The 18,932-nt window shown below is 41.9% G+C and overlaps 1 protein-coding gene across 2 annotated transcripts in view; it reads right to left on the bottom strand.

Moving 5' to 3' along the window:
• LITAF (lipopolysaccharide induced TNF factor) overlaps window positions 1–18,717 on the bottom strand; it is a 139,721-nt gene extending 121,004 nt beyond the window's left edge. The window contains exon 1 of one of the 2 annotated variants that reach the window (XM_074964631.1): window positions 18,577–18,717. The gene's annotated coding sequence lies outside the window, so the exon portion shown is untranslated. Of the gene's footprint in view, window positions 1–9,953; window positions 10,126–18,576 lie in introns of those variants that run through there. The other variant, XM_074964633.1, reaches the window with a different exon arrangement.
• Window positions 18,718–18,932: the final 215 nt, after the last annotated feature.

Here is an 18,932-nt window from a genome sequence, read left to right as displayed (position 1 = left end):
CAAAACAAGAAATAGACCAGATTTGTTTTGTACTCATTTGCCTCCTCCCCTGTCTAGGGGACTCATTCCTCTAGGTCACACTGCAGTCACGCACAGAGAAGGTGCTGCGAGGTAGATCTAGCCATGTATCAATCAGAGGCCAGGCTAACCTCCTTGTTCCAATAAGAACAATAACTTAGGTGCACCATTTCTTATTGGAACCCTCCGTGAAGTCCTGCCTGAACTACTCCTTGATGTAAAGCCACCCCCTTTGTGGATTTTAGCCTCCTGAAGCCAACCCTGTAAGCCGTGTCGTCAGTCGCCCCTCCCTCCGTCAGAGCAACGGCAGACAATCGTTCCGCGCCTTTTTTCTGTGCGGACGCCATACCAAGGCAAGCATGGAGTCCACTCAGCTCACTTTGGCAATTAGGAGCACATTAAACACCACACGCATTATCCAGCAGTATATGCAGCACCAGAACCTGGCAAAGCGCTACCGGGCGAGGAGGCGACGTCAGCGCGGTCACGTGAGTGATCAGGACATGGACACAGATTTCTCTGAAAGCATGGGCCCTGCCAATGCATGCATAATGGTGCTAATGGGGCAGGTTCATGCTGTGGAATGCCGATTCTGGGCTCGGGAAACAAGTACAGACTGGTGGGACCGCATAGTGTTGCAGGTCTGGGACGATTCCCAGTGGCTGCGAAACTTTCGCATGCGTAAGGGCACTTTCATGGAACTTTGTGACTTGCTTTCCCCTGCCCTGAAGCGCATGAATACCAAGATGAGAGCAGCCCTCACAGTTGAGAAGCGAGTGGCGATAGCCCTGTGGAAGCTTGCAACGCCAGACAGCTACCGGTCAGTTGGGAATCAATTTGGAGTGGGCAAATCTACTGTGGGGGCTGCTGTGATGCAAGTAGCCCACGCAATCAAAGATCTGCTGATATCAAGGGTAGTGACCCTGGGAAATGTGCAGGTCATAGTGGATGGCTTTGCTGCAATGGGATTCCCTAACTGTGGTGGGGCCATAGACGGAACCCATATCCCTATCTTGGCACCGGAGCACCAAGCCGGCGAGTACATAAACCGCAAGGGGTACTTTTCAATAGTGCTGCAAGCTCTGGTGGATCACAAGGGACGTTTCACCAACATCAACGTGGGATGGCCGGGAAAGGTACATGACGCTCGCATCTTCAGGAACTCTGGTCTGTTTCAAAAGCTTCAAGAAGGGACTTTATTCCCAGACCAGAAAATAACTGTTGGTGATGTTGAAATGCCTATATGTATCCTTGGGGACCCAGCCTACCCCTTAATGCCATGGCTCATGAAGCCGTACACAGGCAGCCTGGACAGCGGTCAGGAGCTGTTCAACTACAGGCTGAGCAAGTGCAGAATGGTGGTAGAATGTGCATTTGGACGTTTAAAGGCGCGCTGGCGCAGTTTACTGACTCGCTTAGACCTCAGCGAAACCAATATTCCCACTGTTATTACTGCTTGCTGTGTGCTCCACAATATCTGTGAGAGTAAGGGGGAGACGTTTATGGCGGGGTGGGAGGTTGAGGCAAATCGCCTGGCTGCTGGTTACGCGCAGCCAGACACCAAGGCGGTTAGAAGAGCACAGGAGGGTGCGGTACGCATCAGAGAGGCTTTGAAAACCAGTTTCATGACTGGCCAGGCTACGGTGTGAAAGTTCTGTTTGTTTCTCCTTGATGAAACCCCCCGCCCCTTGGTTCACTCTACTTCCTTGTAAGCTAACCACCCTCCCCTCCTCCCTTTGATCACCTCTTGCAGAGGCAATAAAGTCATTGTTGCTTCACATTCATGCATTCTTTATTCATTCATCACACAAATAGGGGGATGACTACCAAGGTAGCCCAGGAGGGGTGTGGAGGAGGGAAGGAAAATGCCACACAGCACTTTAAAAGTTTACAACTTTAAAATTTATTGAATGACAGCCTTCCTTTTTTTGGGCAATCCTCTGTGGTGGAGTGACTGGTTGGCCGGTGGCCACCCCACCGCGTTCTTGGGCGTCTGGGTGTGGAGGCTATGGAACTTGGGGAGGAGGGCGGTTGGTTACACAGGGGCTGTAGTGGCAGTCTGTGCTCCAGCTGCCTTTGCTGCAGCTCAACCATACACTGGAGCACACTGGTTTGGTCCTCCAGCAGCCTCAGCATTGAATCCTGCCTCCTCTCATCACGCTGCCGCCACATTCGAGCTTCAGCCCTCTCTTCAGCCCGCCACTTACTCTCTTCAGCCCGCCACCTCTCCTCCTGGTCATTTTGTGCTTTCCTGCAGTCTGACATTATTTGCCTCCACGCATTCGTCTGTGCTCTGTCAGTGTGGGAGGACAGCATGAGCTCGGAGAACATTTCATCTCGAGTGCGTTTTTTTTTCTTTCTAATCTTCACTAGCCTCTGGGAGGGAGAAGATCCTGTGATCATTGAAACACATGCAGCTGGTGGAGAAAAGAAAAGGGACAGCGGTATTTAAAAAGACACATTTTATAAAACACTGGCTACACTCTTTCAGGGTAAACCTTGCTGTTAACATTACATACATAGCACATGTGCTGTCGTTACAAGGTCGCATTTTGCCTCCCCCCACCGCGTGGCTACCCCCTCAACCCTCCCCCCTCCCTGTGGCTAATAGCGGGGAACATTTCTGTTCAGCCGCAGGCAAACAGCCCAGCAGCAATGGGCTCCTCTGAGTGTCCCCTGAAGAAAAGCACCCTATTTCAACCAGGTGACCATGGATTATATCTCACTCTCCTGAGGATAACACAGAGAGATAAAGAACTGATGTTGTTTGAACGCCAGCAAACATACACTGCAATGCTTTGTTGTACAATGATTCCCGAGTACGTGTTACTGGCCTGGAGTGGTAAATTGTCCTACCATGGAGGACGCAATAAGGCTGCCCTCCCAGAAACCTTTTGCAAAGGCTTTGGGAGTATATGCAGGAGAGCCGCGAATGCCAGGGCAAAGTAATCCTTTCACATGCTTGCTTTTAAACCATGTATAGTATTTTAAAAGGTACACTCACCGGAGGTCCCTTCTCCGCCTGCTGGGTCCAGGAGGCAGCTTTGGGTGGGTTCAGGGGGTACTGGCTCCAGGTCCAGGGTGAGAAACATTTCCTGGCTGTCGGGAAAACCGGTTTCTCCGCTTGCTTGCTGTGAGCTATCTACAACCTCGTCATCATCATCATCTTCTTCGTCCCCAAAACCTGCTTCCGTGTTGCCTCCATCTCCATTGAAGGAGTCAAACAACACGGCTGGGGTAGTGGTGGCTGAACCCCCTAAAATGGCATGCAGCTCATCATAGAAGCGGCATGTTTGGGGCTCTGACCCGGAGCGGCCGTTCGCCTCTCTGGTTTTCTGGTAGGCTTGCCTCAGCTCCTTCAGTTTCACGCGGCACTGCTTCGGGTCCCTGTTATGGCCTCTGTCCTTCATGCCCTGGGAGATCTTGACAAAGGTTTTGGCATTTCGAAAACTGGAACAGAGTTCTGATAGCACGGATTCCTCTCCCCATACAGCGATCAGATCCCGTACCTCCCGTTCGGTCCATGCTGGAGCTCTTTTGCGATTCTGAGACTCCATCATGGTCACCTCTGCTGATGTGCTCTGCATGGTCACCTGCAGCTTGCCACGCTGGCCAAACAGGAAATGAGATTCAAAAGTTCGCGGTTCTTTTCCTGTCTACCTGGCCAGTGCATCTGAGTTGAGAGTGCTGTCCAGAGCGGTCAAAATGGAGCACTCTGGGATAGCTCCCGGAGGCCAATACCGTCGAATTGTGTCCACAGTACCCCAAATTCGACCCGGCAAGGCCAATTTAAGCGCTAATCCACTTGTCAGGGGTGGAGTAAGGAAATCGATTTTAAGAGCCCTTTAAGTCGAAATAAAGGGCTTCATCGTGTGGACGGGTGCAGGTTTACATCGATTTAATGCTGCTAAATTCGACCTAAAGTCCTAGTGTAGACCAGGGCTTTGATTGAACACACCCATCCCCACCACCTTTAAATGATGATCAGTTTAGCATTACTCTTAAATTGGCTTTGGAAAAGTGTCTGAAGACCCATAATCATTTAATGGAGTTTCAACCCTATTGTTTTCTCTTCATTAGTGAGTCACATAATTAATTCTTGAGGAAATCACATGAGCCCTAATGGGAGTTCATTATTCATATTTTGTAGCTTTTCACATACTAATTTCAGTAGGTTAACTTTGATACGGCAAATAGTGAATCTCGCTGGCGAACCTCTTGTAAGCTGAGTATCCCTTGTTGAAAAATGTGCTCATGTCATTAGACCATAAAATTGGGATATCATTTCTGGGACATAGTATGTTAGCAGCTATGAAAGATACAATGGAATAACTTCAGCTTCTTTGGTTCAGGAAGATGATAAACACTCTGTCCTGCACCAACATAGTCCACTGTACTCAAGGACAAGTCACTCCTGGGGCTGTCAGTTTGGGCAGCCAAGGGAATACATTTGATTATCATAGAATTGTAGAACTGGAAGGGACCTCAAGAGGTCTTCTAGTTCAGTCCCCTGCACTCAACCTGCACTAGACCATCCCTGACAGGTGTTTGTTTAACCGGCTCTTAAAAATCTCCAATTATGGAGATTCCACAACCTCCCTAGGCAATTTATTCTGGTGCTTCACCATCCTGACAGTTAGGAAGTTTTTCCTAATGTCCAACCAAAACCACCCTTGCCACAAATTAAGCCCAATGCTTCTTGTCCTATCCTCAGAGGTTAATTAGAACAATTTTTCTCCTTCCACCTTGTACTTGAAAACTGTTATCATGTCCCCCCTCTGTCTTCTCTTCTCCAGGCTAAACAAACCCAATTTTTTCAATCTTCCCTTATAGGTCAAAGCGTTTTCTAGCCCTTTAATCATTTTTGTTGCTCTTCTCTGGACTCTTTCTAATTCGTCCACATCTTTCCTGAAACGTGGCGCCCAGAACTGGACAAAATATTCCAGTTGTGTCTTGCTTACAACACTCCAGCTAATACATCCCAGAATGGTGTTTGCTGTTTTTGCAACAGTATTACACTGTTGACTTATATTTAGCTTGTGATCCATTATGACCCCCAGATCCCTTTCCACAGTACTCCTTCCTAGGCATTTTCCATTTTGTATGTATGCAACTGATTGTTCCTTAATTGTACCTGCCCACCTGGCTGCTGTGAATGGACTCAGCTGTTGGGTCCCTGGGTGATATCCTCCTCCAGAGCCTGAACATATCCCAGCCACTGCTACAGGCTTGGGATACCTGGGCACTGTCTCAAGATACAGACCTTCAAACTAGCACCCTCTGAGAGCTGGAACCCATTATCCAACTGCCTAACACTCGTTTCAGTGCTGGCTCTTCAGACTCCCCATAGCTTAAACACACCCTCTCACAGAACTCCACTGCAAGGCATGATCCTGCTGGGTTAGTGTTTAACTCTCTCAGGAGGCATGTGGTAAGTATAAAGCATCTAACACACACAGACACTTTGCACACTTTCTAACAGTATTGCTCTTTTACTTAGCATTGGGTGGTCCAAACTTTTTAGTGATATTGGCTCCATGCATAGTTTGGCTGCACCTTCATGGGCCACATACAGAAACAAAATGGCATCCTCCAGGCTTGGTTTCTGCCTGAAGGTGAATTCTTTTAAAAAAGCTGAACAAAAGCAATGAAGCCATTTTTCAGTAGATGGTGCGTGAAAATGGCATTTATTATTAACAACTGTGCACCCCTATTTTGAATAGCTCTAGCACTGAAACATCGGGGTAGAAATTCAGCATTTGGCAGGGGGTCATTCTTCACTGGAGGAGTAAGTAGTGCCTGAACATTCTGGTAATGACTGGTTTTGCTTTTTCCAAGAACTTTGCCCACTGAAAAATTGGAAAAGAGGAAGATGAACTCCTTTGGAAACTTTCTCCAAAAAGAGTAGGATTAAGTGATTAAGATCTCACCCCAACAAACTGTACAGTGTTCATTCCAGAAAAGCAGAATTGATCAGAATCAGGCAGTCAAAAAACACAGCAAGCGAAAGTGGCTGTTTTTCATTTTGTCCCTAGCAATGAATCAGTTGTCACCTGACACAGCTTTATATAAATAAAAGCTTTCAGCTATTTCTACTGCCCACTATTGTTAAAATGACTTAAAGAAAGTTTGGGATTTATAATGGATGAAAGGGACATATAGGAGAGTTCACTGGGCTGTGTTGTAACATTGACTGGAAAGCAACTTTGAACAAATGACGTAAACATTCACGTCAGGTCCTCAGCATAGCCACATAATGGACAGTAAATGCCCTATTGACTATATTGTCACAACCTGCTGACATTAACATTTCATGTTTTTTACTATGCTTCCCACAAAGGTCATTTATAACTTTACAGCAACAGCTGGGATAGAACCCAGATCTTGCACCAAAAGCATATATTCCTACCACTTGAGTTACAGGAGAATCATCATTAGCTGTTAGTAATACATGGTCTGACACCTGAGTGCTGAGTCCATGCAGTGGAGGGCTGTAAAACCAGTGCTCAAATCCTGCTGGAACACTCTGAGATGCTGTTCCGGCAACATTGGTTTTTTTTAAGCCAGAATGGCACCTTGCAGCCCGTCGAGTACTTGCGTTCCAGCACTTCTTGAAAGCTGCATTCAACCCCTTAGCAAAACACAAACTAGCCATTTCAACATAACAATATTTTTTCATTTGTAGTACATAACACCTTCCATCTAACAGTATCACAGTGAACTTACATTAATTAAGCTTCAAAAAGACCATGTAAAATAAGCAAGTAGAAGTATGTGCAGATGACATTTGTGACAACTTATGTGTCTTCATTTGCACCCACTTTTATACCAATTTCTGCTTATGCTAGAACCAGTGTTAGGCCATGTCAGTTCACGTTAGATTAGTTTGGCAACCTATCACCTGCATAATCAGCCAAAAGGGGCACAAAATAAAGTGAAATTGGTGTGACATTCTGGTTAAGAAATGAACAAACATGGAGCATAATTCCTGAACTAGTCCTGAAGCCTGAACTAGTTAAGTGATAGTTATACCTTTTTCCTTTCACAAAACATGGATTAAAACAAACATGGGGATGAAATATTAATCTTGCATGTATTAAATTAATCAAATGACCCATCTCTCCTCTAGTCAAAGTTATACACTTATCTTATATTTCAGTTCCAGTCAGTGACTGGTCCTCACTTAGGAATCAAAATTCAGGGTACAAGCCACAGTTCAGCTAAATTTAACAACTACATAACATTTTACCATAGACTTATCAACTGTTCACAATATATTGGGATGAATATGTCATTTACTTTTGTGCATCTTTGTTGAAGGAATGTAGAATATGGATGTTTATTCCAAGAATTACAAAGTTTCCTTCTTCTTTTGATATAAGAAAAGTTCTCATTAATGCAATAATAGGAGTTATGAAAGAATGCTACCAGGTCTTTTTGTAACTGCACAAAAAGTTTGTTTGTTTTTCCAACATCTTCCTCAGGGCATCAGGTTAGCCAGAACCTACGATAAGAGGCACTGCAATCAAAGCTCTCTCTCATGGGGTAAAAATTTCAGTCATGTTAAACTGTTCCAAATTACATGTTATGATTTTATATTTGAATTGTTTACCACTGAAAGCTGTACTAAGGCAGGCCATTAGGATTTCAGATTGGTTTAAGATTAACAGTCAGGAAGTAAAGACATCAGCTATTATTAACCTAAGCAACTGGACTGAGGCGTTCATTTCATTCTGCATCTGAAAAAGAAAGCTTGAACTAGAACATTAATCTAATTCCTGGTATTAATGGAGTTAGAACATGACAGTCTCTGAGACAGACCACAAAGTTTGCGGAGTTTAACTCCTGCTGTGAGATATGGTCTTACTTCAGAGCAGCATCAACATGCTGCCATGTGTTCTCCCAGCAGGAGATTTTTCGGGAGTGGGGTGGGGAGTTTTTTGTTTGAGTTTACTCAGCTTCAAAAAAGGCAGTTTTTAAAAACCTGTGTTGAGCTAGATTTTCCACAGATTGGAACATAGATATTAAGAGTGATCTGCTGAACCATTTAGAATCTGCTAAAATGTACTAAATTCCACCTGATATTTCAAAGGTTTCCTTTCCCCAGAACACAAGACTCAATTGTCTCTTCCTCCTCCTCAATTTTTTTTTCCATGTTGACTCCCTATATTTGTCCGACGCCTGAAAAAACATAGAGGATATTGGGAAACTTGCTATAAACTCTGTTCCAGAAGATCAACAAGGAATCCCTGGTAAACTTAATCCTTTCATCCTATTCCAATGCAAAGGGATTAGATATCCTTTTCAAGTCATTTTCACAGTGGTCAGTATAAAAATGTTTCCCCAGGTCAAAGTTCTATGCTTTGTGATCCAACCCAATAATTGCGAATACAGACTAACACGGCTGCTACTCTGAAACCCAATAATTGTTTTGCATGAACAGGATATACTAGCTCACAAACCCAAGAGAGAGATACAAATCCAGATAGGCAAGTATGACAAGTTCTGTATGCAGTCAAACTTAAAGGCCTGATAAACATTGCTCAGCCTCCTTGAACTGAGTTTTCAAAGTCAGCCTAATCCATGAGTCACACCTATGTTCTCACAGCAAGTGGAGGTTTTTTCTGTGTCAAACCTGCTATCACTCATACTTTTTCCTACAGATTACGAGAGCTCCATTACAGGCTCACCATCATCTGCATCAACAACCTCCACTACAACAGCATCAGCATCCATGACTATTCCAAGAATTTTGTGGACAACCAGGCAGTTAAAGTTATAAAGTAGCTTTGATGTCTGTGCCCGATTTCTCAGGTTTATTAGGGAAGCACACCAGCCACCAAATCCATCTTGATTACATTAAGGGATATCTTTCTCCTCAGAAGGTTCTTATCCAGTTCAGCACTAGAGCCACTAACCCTGCCTAGCAGCTAACTGAAGTTGATATGGGGAAGCACTGAACTGTTTTCAAATGGTCTGTTTATCATGGGTATTTTAAATACAAATGTAAAACTGATCACAGGATACTCATTCCATGTAGCTGTATTAAAGGTATATAAGTGGGATATTATCAGTTTTTCTGAATAATGACTTTGTTGAACAAGCTTAAGAAGAGAACACTTGTACAGTATATGGAAAGCTATTTGCACTGGGTACAGCATTATTACAAACATTTCACTTGTTTTAAAAGTAGTAAGCACTCACACTACATTTCATGGGCCAGATTTTTCTGCTGGCATAACTCCATTGAAATCAACAGCTGCAAAGTGTTTGGCTATGTATGTTCAAGTTTGGCTATATATGTTATGGAGATTAACCCTCACCACCCCTTTGGGAGTTACGTTGAGCATTATCTCTATTATACAGCTGAAGTAACCACACAAATAGGTTTGATATTATTTGGTCAAATGTGGCAGAGGACTCAGGAAATCAGAAACTATCCACTCCCAACCTGGCCTCTTAGCACTAAATTTTTGGGTGCTTAACCATTTGATCAGTATGTGTTTGCTCATCTTGAATTGAATTACTTATATTTTAATCCATGAAATAAGTGTCTAAATAAAACGTATTGAATGAGGGAGGAATAAGCATTTTAATGACTGTTAAGTTGATTTGACCATCCCATTTGTCAGGTTGCTGGGCATTGAGGCTGGGCTGTTAACAGATTACATGCTTCGTGCTTTTCATTTTGCAAGGTTCCCCAGTGCATCACACCATTAACTGTACACATTATAGAAATCAACTTCAGTAACAAATGGCAATTTGCACAGTTCAAGGTACATACCCCTTAATGCAAATGACTACTGCAGATCTGTTCAGTGCTGTAGTTGTCACCCCAAAGGAAAAAAAAGCTTTAGCTCTGTTTGGACTAAGCATGTTACACGTTGGTAGAGTTTTGTATAATTCATATGGAAGATCATCCTTCTGCAACATACCCATTTAATTTCTGCCAAACAAGGATATTATTCTTGGAAGTTTAGCCATTCCTCTGTTTCCATGCTTGATACGTTAAGGAACTGCTGTGAAGATTGGCAAACAATTCCCTATTTCATGGGCTTTCTGGCTGCATGATCTGTCCTGTGCTGAGGAGGCAGCTATTGCTGTTCCTACAACTCTGAAATATCTCCTTCAGTATTTGTGGAAGTGCGGGGGGGGGGAGAATGTCGCACATGCATGGAGGGCAAAAAGCTTTCAGAGAGCCAACAACTTGGTGTCTGGAGCCCCAGGATATTTAGACGTTTTTATTTCCTGCATTTAGTAGTGTAACATGGCTTGTGCTGTTGCACAGAGAAGTGAAAAAAGAACTAGATGACAGATGAATGCTCTGTAGTTGTTGTGGTGTCAGTCCCAGGATATTAAAGGAACAAGGTGGGTGAGGTAATATCCTTTATCTTTTCAAGAAGAGCTCTTTGTGGCTCGAAAGCTTGTCTCTCTCACCAACAGAAGTTTGTCCAATAAAAGATATTACCTCACCCACCTTGTCTCTCAAATAAATGCTTAAAGCACGAGAGAAGAGCAAAGGATCAAACTGGTAACTAGGCAGGTAACACTAAGTTGCATAGAGGGTGAAGTGCAAACAGGAGGAGAACATGTGCTTTAAGGTTAATACACGGTTTGGGCAAGTTATGGTGGATTGTACTGAACTAGTTATTCAACTACAAGTAGTGCACAGAAAAGCATTTTGTTGGAAAGTCAGATTTTTACCGTAACTCTCTTAAGCTTTTTAAATGTATGCTAAGTGGCTCTATGCAATTCAGAACAGGGACATTAGAAAAGGATGGGAGAAAACTAGTTACAATTCAAAAGAAAAATGCTGTAGTCAGGCCAAGATATTAAGAGAAAACTATTTTAGGCAATAACATTGAAAGCAATTGTTTCCCCCAATTTGAAATCATGTTTTCTAAATGCAGCTAATGCCGAGCATACATATTTCCTTCAAAGGCAAACACTGAACACAGCTCAGCATGTTTATCTGCAAAACAGTCAAAAGCAGTGAATAACTAAGTGTCTTTGCCATCAGTACAAGATGGCTGAACTGTCACTGGTTAAACACAGCTGCTGCTTTACTATGGCTATAGTGAGAATTTAGAATATTTAGGTATTATTTGGGGGGAAAAGAATAGGAAACATCCATTGCACAATCTGATATTTACAATATCGGATTTGTTATCCCATCAGTGTGTATACACATGGACCCATTCAATTATAGGGGATACATATGCTCAACAGGAGAGTACTTATTAGTTAAAATATATTCAAGATAGCTATGAAAAATGTTGGAGAGAGAATCTGCCAAGATGATCTGATCTGCTGCTGCATTCCAACAAGGGATTATCCATGCTAGCAATGCGATGCTGAAAAGCTGGTAATTCTAGGCTGAGAGAGCAAATGTTGTTCTGCTCAAGATGGAACAAGCACTTCCATCATTCTCTGTGAGAAAACATTGTATCTGTTTCCCAACACATTAAAGTTAAATGCTTCTCAAGGATCAAAATAAGACAACATTAGTTTTATTAAGATAAAGCCAAAGGGAGTTATGCTGGTTTATGCCAGGTGAGGATCTTGCTGATGGTTTAAATTTACCTGCTTTAAGATGATTCACATAGTAGAATCTGCCCTCTCCCAGAGGATGATGTAATGCTATTCCCATCTTGAAGCAACACAAAACCCAATACTCATTATCCCACCCACAATTACCAGCCTGTCAACAATGCTTTGCTTGTGTTAACAATCCCTTATTTGAATGCAAGACAAGATCAGATCTTGTTTTTGTTAGAAAATTAGCCATCTTTCACAACTATGTTGAATGTGCAACTTCAGTGGAACTACACAGAGGGTCTGGCCCCAAAAGTGCAAGGCTAGTTCTGCTTATAGACAAAAATTGGCATCAAAATACTTAGCAAAGTGTTTCATATACAGCAATTCATAATTAACAGGTAAGCAGGAATCTACAGCTCTGACAAAATTGCCCACTAAGATGAGTAAATATTGCAGTATTTGCGCTTTATGAATGAAAACCTAACTATCACAGCTCTAGTCAAAATCCTTGCTAATATCAGTCAGGTCATGACAGCAATGCACACCAAAAAGATTTAATACCTACCCAACAAATATTGTTTGAAATCTAAAACTAATTAAACATGGCTTTGCACACTGATTTGGGATGGTTAGATCTGAGATCATGGATCGCGTAATTTTCCCAGACTGTGACTGCTGCTCAGAACAGATGTACACTGGGGCAGTTCTGGATGCAGTGCTCTAGTAAAGCAGAATCTTATCCATATGTAAGGCAATATATTGTAATATTGGTTGCAGTCTGACTAGAGCTAAGTCTAGGAGGGCCTCTATAATAAAAAAGCACCTATCTGTAAGTTTTGCATAATGTTTCAGACAGCTATACAAAGCATATGCCCACTGACCATCTTCAGGGTACTTTAAATATCTCAGGCTCATGGTTTGCAATTCAAAGTGCAATCTTGGAAGCATCTTGCAATGAACACCCTTGTTATGCTAGAAGCCCTTCAGGGGGTCTTATGTTCTGTAAACGTAACTGGTTAGAGAGTGAATCGTACTTAAGGGCCTGTGTACACCTTTTAAAAAATCCAGACTTAATTTAATTTAAAATGAAATTTTAAGTTATGTTCACAGAATGAGAATAGTTTTCTAAGTGATCCATGTCTTTGGTTATTTGGAACGTCTAGACAGAAGTTACATAGAACTAAGCCAGGGGTTCTCAAACCTCATTGCTCTACAACCTCCTTCTGACAACAAAAATTACTACACAACCCTGGGGGAGGGACCAAAGCCTGAGCCTGCCCAAGCCCAAGGGCTTCAGCCCTGGGCAGGGGGCCTGTAACCTGACCCCCACTCCCTAGGGCTGAACTCTTGGGCTTCAGCTTCAGCCCTTGGCTGTTGGGCTCGGGCATTTGCTTCAGCCCCAGGTCCCAGCAAGTCTAATGCGCACCCTGGCAACCCATTAGAACAGGGTCGCGACGCACTTTGGGGTCCCGACCCACAGTTTGAGAATCGCTGCGCTAAGCATATAATAGTTTCAATTTTCCTTCAACATCTGGAAAAAATAGACCGCATAAATGAACCTTCAATAGGCTTAGCAGAACCTTTGTGACCTTTAGGGTATGTGTACACTACAGTGGCCACAGCAGCACAGCTATGGCTTTGCAGCTGACACTTCCTACATCAACAGAAGGGGTAGGTAATCCACCTCTCTCAGAGGCAGTAGCTAGGTTGATGGAAGAATTCTTTCATCAACCTAGTGTGTCTACAATGGAGTTTTGGCTGACTTAATTATGTCATACAGAGCGCAAAATTTTTCACAGCCCTGAGCAATGTAGCTAGGTCAATCTAATTTTTAGGTATAGACCAGGCTTAGTTACAAAATTAGAAAGTTGCTTGTAAGAGTTACTTTTCCTCAGTCACATCATATATTTCAACTAACAAATCAAGGCATCATCCCTTAAGGTCCTGAACTGATTTGATAATAAATAGAACTCAAAATTGAAATTATTTTATAGCAGGAAAACAAAACTGTGATAAAGACCAGAAATGTATACCAGTATTTTAGTTTAAAGGCTTATAGGCTCCTACATAACAGAACAAAAATGGATGGTAGATAATATATATAGATTCTAGGATCTTAACCTGCGAGGTGCTGAGCTTTCTTAATTCTATTTAATGTCAGTGGGAGTTAAAGTGCTGTGCACCCTCACAGCATTGGGCCCTTATTTATCAAGATCCACTTAATATAAAATGTAAGCCCATTCTGTTAACTAGGATATTTTAAGCAGTGGGTGAGGAGGAGGAAGAGGAGAGTGAAAATAGGTTTATTATCGTGGTCCTTGAAAGGCTAAAGTGACACACAATAGCCCTGAAAACGTTCTGTATCTGAAATTGAGAAAATTAAAACTTTTGCTTCTTGGCACCTATAATTTAGGTAAGTGTTTCTAAGGAGAGCACCTGCTGCTTTTTTCTTTCCCCACAGTATTTTAAGATGTACATTAGTCTGGAAAATTGTGCAGTTCATAGCAAAGCCATATATCCTTTAGACTCATAGAGGCCAGTTGGGATTTGGGCTGGGGAGTTCCATGGGGTTCATGAGAAGGGACGAAAAGGCGGGTCTCTCTTTCCTGCCACAGAGGGGCAACATATATGCAGTGGATTCTATGCTCTGTGTTACAGTGGAGGGCAACTGTACCTGTATTCCTGCTCTGTGGTCCACCAAGAGCACCCACTTAAAGCTTTTCCAATTCCCAGTCATCACCTCTCTTGGGCAGAGATCTGCATCTCTCTTTCTCCTGACCTGAATTTTTCCAGGCTGCACAATTCCCTGCCTACACTGTGATATTTCCAACAAGACAGACTACCTAAACAGGCCAGCATCTACACTTTGCTTCCTCTCCAGAGCCTATTTCCAACGTAATTGTTACAAGTTACCAAACAGCTTTTTCTAAGCAAGCACATTTATTCAAAGGGGAAAGCATTATCAATAAAATATTGAAAACAATAAAAGAACCCACACGCATGCTAACGAACTTGCCAGAGGTCACACCAACTCCAGCCTTGGGCTCTGGTAGGTGTCAGACCTTCAAAACCCACAACAGGGTTTTCCCCATGCTTACAAATTCATTACTGTCTCAGATTCAGAACCAGAACCCAGACTGGGCAGTTCCGCTGTTTTTTGATACATCTCAGTCCTTTGTTCTCATCTTTGGGCACAGGTAATCGAGGATAATGACCCACTCCTCAGGATATAGCTTTCAAAAGCTGGTTTTTGCATAATCAGAGGAGGGGAAATTTGCACCTCCCACTAGGAAATCCATTTAACACTTATTGTCTCAAAAATCCATTGTGGTCTGGCACATTTTCAATATAGTCCTTCAAACTCCCAGGCCTCAAATTACACACACATCCCCGAGAAGTTACATACCATCCCAGCCCACAATAATACATAAACTACTACCATAAGGTTTTTCCAAAGATACTGCAGGAAATTACCATATCTGTGACACACTGTACACGGATGTCATCAAGATGGCGAAAGTGGTCAGTCTGCCTACTCATAGGCCCATTGGCAATACCTCACATCTACCCCCCACCTCTCCCACCAGTTTAGGCAAGTGCTATTGCTAGTTCTGCTGATCAGAATGTGTAGGAGTTTAAATCTTGGGGAAGTGCTTGTCAGCTGTGGTACAGTATTTTAGATGCTGGGCTTATCACAACTAAGGACTGTTTCCTGCCCAAATGTGTCAGACTACAGATTGTTCTTAGGTGTAGCTGCTCCCTACACAAGCAAATAAAATATTATGTGGTGGGAAAACACCAAAATCTATTGGCACTATTTGCACAGGTAAGGATTACTTAGAGGTGTATGTGTTGGAGGATCAGGCTCCATCCTGCTAGGACCTGATCCAGATAGAATGAACCTTTATAACTGAAGGACTACAGAAGCTACAGAGGTTATGTTAGGTAACTCCTCTCTAGCAGCTGCAGAATTAGACTATCTGCCTAAAATTTTTATACAACTATTTGCACTCTGAATTAAAACTTGAACATGAAAATACTGGGGGAGGATGAAAGCCAATTAATTTACAAGATTTAATTCACAAGTCAGTAATTCAGGAACTGCACAGTTTTAGCTGGAAGATGGGATTATAAGTTTTCTTCTCCTATAAAACTGTTAACGGAATTTCAAAGCTGTGCTTGAATCCACACTAGTTATTATTGGTTAATCTCCAATAATGTATAAGTTTCCAAAGGTCTATGAATCACTGTAAGAGTGGGTTAATTAAAAATCTCTCTCCATTGATTTAAGTGTGTGCAGTGTACTGGTACAAAACAAGATGTTTTCACTTACAGTGTGTGTGTGTGTGTGTGTGTGTGTGTGTGTTTGTGTGTGTGTGAGAGAGAGAGAGAAAAATGTGCGTGTGTATATATATTATAATATAAAATATAATAAATATAAATGTTACTGGTTTGATGGTCTGTTTGCTTGCACACCATCTATTTAATATTCTCTCTCTATATATGTTCTCTTATAAAGTCTCTCTTTGTGTGTGTGTGTGTGTGTATTTATATATATAAATGTTAAACAGATGGTGTGCAACCAAACAGACCATCGAACCAGTAACATTCATATTTCACATCAAAGCCAGTCCAGCAACCCTTACTCATGAGTAGTCAAGCAAAACAGGAAGTGACATGATTTTTTCCCTCCCCTGTTAAATCTTTTTAATATAATGGTTTAAAAACAAATTTAATGATGTAACCTACAGGGGAATAAACATTTTTAAATCCTAAATCCACTCCATTGAAATTCACACCTATAACCTTCACATACATATGACAGTTACCACCAGTGCAAGCAGGCCTGTAATAATGAAAAGATCAATATAATGCTTTTATGTTTTTATTTCCAGAGATTTGACCTACTTTAGGATTGCTCACAAATAACAGTCAAAAATGATTGTTGATGTCAGTGAGGTTTTGAATTTTCTCCCTTACAATAAATAACTTAGAGCAAACAGCAAGAAAAACAGCAATTTTACATCCAAAAGAGTATGCTCCAAAGGCTAAAGCAGAGCACTAAATCAGGACTCCTGAAGCCTATTCCTGACTCACATGACTTGCTAGGTGACCTTAGGCAAGTCACGTAACTCGGTTTACCCTATAACAGCATGCTCTTTTATAACTACTATAAAGCCAGCATTTCATTTTAAAGATAGATAGATAGATAGATAGATAGAGCTAATATGTGCTATCCACATCAGGCAGCAGACAAAACATTATTTAGAAGTGTCTTTAGAAAAGCCAGTTTGTATTTGCTTTATAGTAGCTATGCAATTTGATTGACAAGTCAACAGCACCAGAATAATACTTTGCACTTAAACAGCACCTTTCATCTGAGAATTTCAAAATTATTTTAGTGTGATCTCAGACACCGTATTGTATATGCCTGGAAAGCACCATGCACATTTTTACACTATAGAGATAAACACGTTAGTTAATGAAATCTCAAAACACCCCCATAGCAGGTGGGCTCAGGTCGGGAAACAGGGTTAAGTGACTTGCCTAGGGTCACATAGCGAGTCAGGCATAGGATCCAGGAGTCCTGCCAGCCTTTGGTGCACACTGTGATGTATGTAATGTAGCTGTTTATTTGTTTGAAGTTATACACTGTAAAGGAACACATTCAAAACTTCATTGACATATCAAAAGCCATTTTTGACAGTTATTTGTGAATGATCCTAAATTAGGTCACATTTTCCTGGAAATAAAAAAAAAGGTCATCTGATTGGCTAGTGTGCAATAAAAGTACTTTTAAAACACACCACTCAAATGAAGAGAAGTGACCTAGTTTAGAATTTATTTTAGGCCCTAAGATAGGATTTGTAATGCTCTAGCAACGGAATGCTAAGGGCAGCTGTACTTCATCTCCGTTAATATTGCCGTGCCTGTTCAGCTGAACTCAAGCATTATACAGTCTCAAAAGGTCATGACTCACAGATCCAAAACCGAACTCTAGAGTGTAAAACTAAGAGGGTGGTGGAGGGAATCTGTTAGACCCAAAACATTTTCAGTCTAACTTACAGTGACATTTAGCCATATCACTATCACCAAGTGCATACACCGAAAGGAAAAATGGTATTGGGGTTGTGGCACTAGTCTGGGACTTAGATCTGGATTTAGTTCCTTGCTCCACCACAGACTTCCTCGCACAACGCTGGGCGGGTCACAGTGTCTGTTGTGCCTCAGTTCCCCATCTGTCAAACGTACTCCCTTAATGTTGTTTATATAGACAAAGCCCCAGGTTTTCCAAACAGGCTCTCTTCAGCACTAACCGACTTAGGAGACCAAGTCTCATTTTCAAAAGTGATTTAGACACTTAGGTGTCTAAGTCAACTAGACATTGCAATGTCAAGCAGAGCAATGCCTCAATACCTTAAAAAATCTTGACCAAAGCTCTTTGGGACAGGGGACAGTTCCTGCGGGTTTACACAGTGACTAGCACAATGCGAGCCCTATCTCTCTTGGGACCTCTAGTTTTATTGCAATATAAGTATTGATGTTCATCTCCAACTTTTGAAAATGTATTACAACTCAACCACACTCAGATACACAACAGTTGTTCATTCCATTACATTCCTGGAAATGTCAACCCATACATTTTTAGCCCTTCCATTAATTATTACTACAATTAAGGTTTCTACATATGTAAAGGTTTAGACTGGGATTTTCTAAAGAGTTTAAGGGAATCAGTGGCCCTAAACGTGATTCAAAACACCCAGCCTTAGCTGCTATGGACAGAGTATTCTAAGAAGCCCTCTTAAATGAGGACAAATCCATCCATAGTGTGAAGTTGATGAATTAGTGAAGCTACACCAGGGATTAATTTTTTTTCTCATTTAACTGAATTCACAAGTAACCTTTTAAAAAGAGGATAGATGTGAAGTGTTGGATACTCCTGTTGGTTCACGCAAAGCAATTACTGAACCACACAAAATTCAAAGCTTCTGTTTGATTTGGATAAGAACAGACACTTACTAGATTTCAAGTATTTCCTCCTTCTGGTGACTGCAGAAATACAGGGATCATTGCTTCTTTTGGTAGTTTGTCCCTTCCATTTCTTCTCAGCAGGCACGTAGATGCCACCATGAAAACAGGAGAAAGTTAGCTGAAGTGTTAACCGGGACTTTTGAACCTCCATACAACTTTCAACTCAGTTCTGGGCAAAGGTCTGAGGTAGGTTAATTTTTTTTTCTAAACTAGCTCATCTAGCCCCAATCTTAAGAATACTTTCTATTCCTAAAGCAAATGCCAGCCTCAGAATGCCTTAAACAATAGAGTAACACCTCACACCACCACTTTTTGAGATAGGAAAACTGTGGCACAAAGCAATA

This window comes from Natator depressus, chromosome 10 (assembly GCF_965152275.1).
Source record: "Natator depressus isolate rNatDep1 chromosome 10, rNatDep2.hap1, whole genome shotgun sequence".
Classification (NCBI taxonomy): domain Eukaryota; kingdom Metazoa; phylum Chordata; order Testudines; family Cheloniidae; genus Natator; species Natator depressus.
Note: the sequence above shows the minus strand (reverse complement) of the source record. Positions and strands in the feature narration are given on the sequence as shown.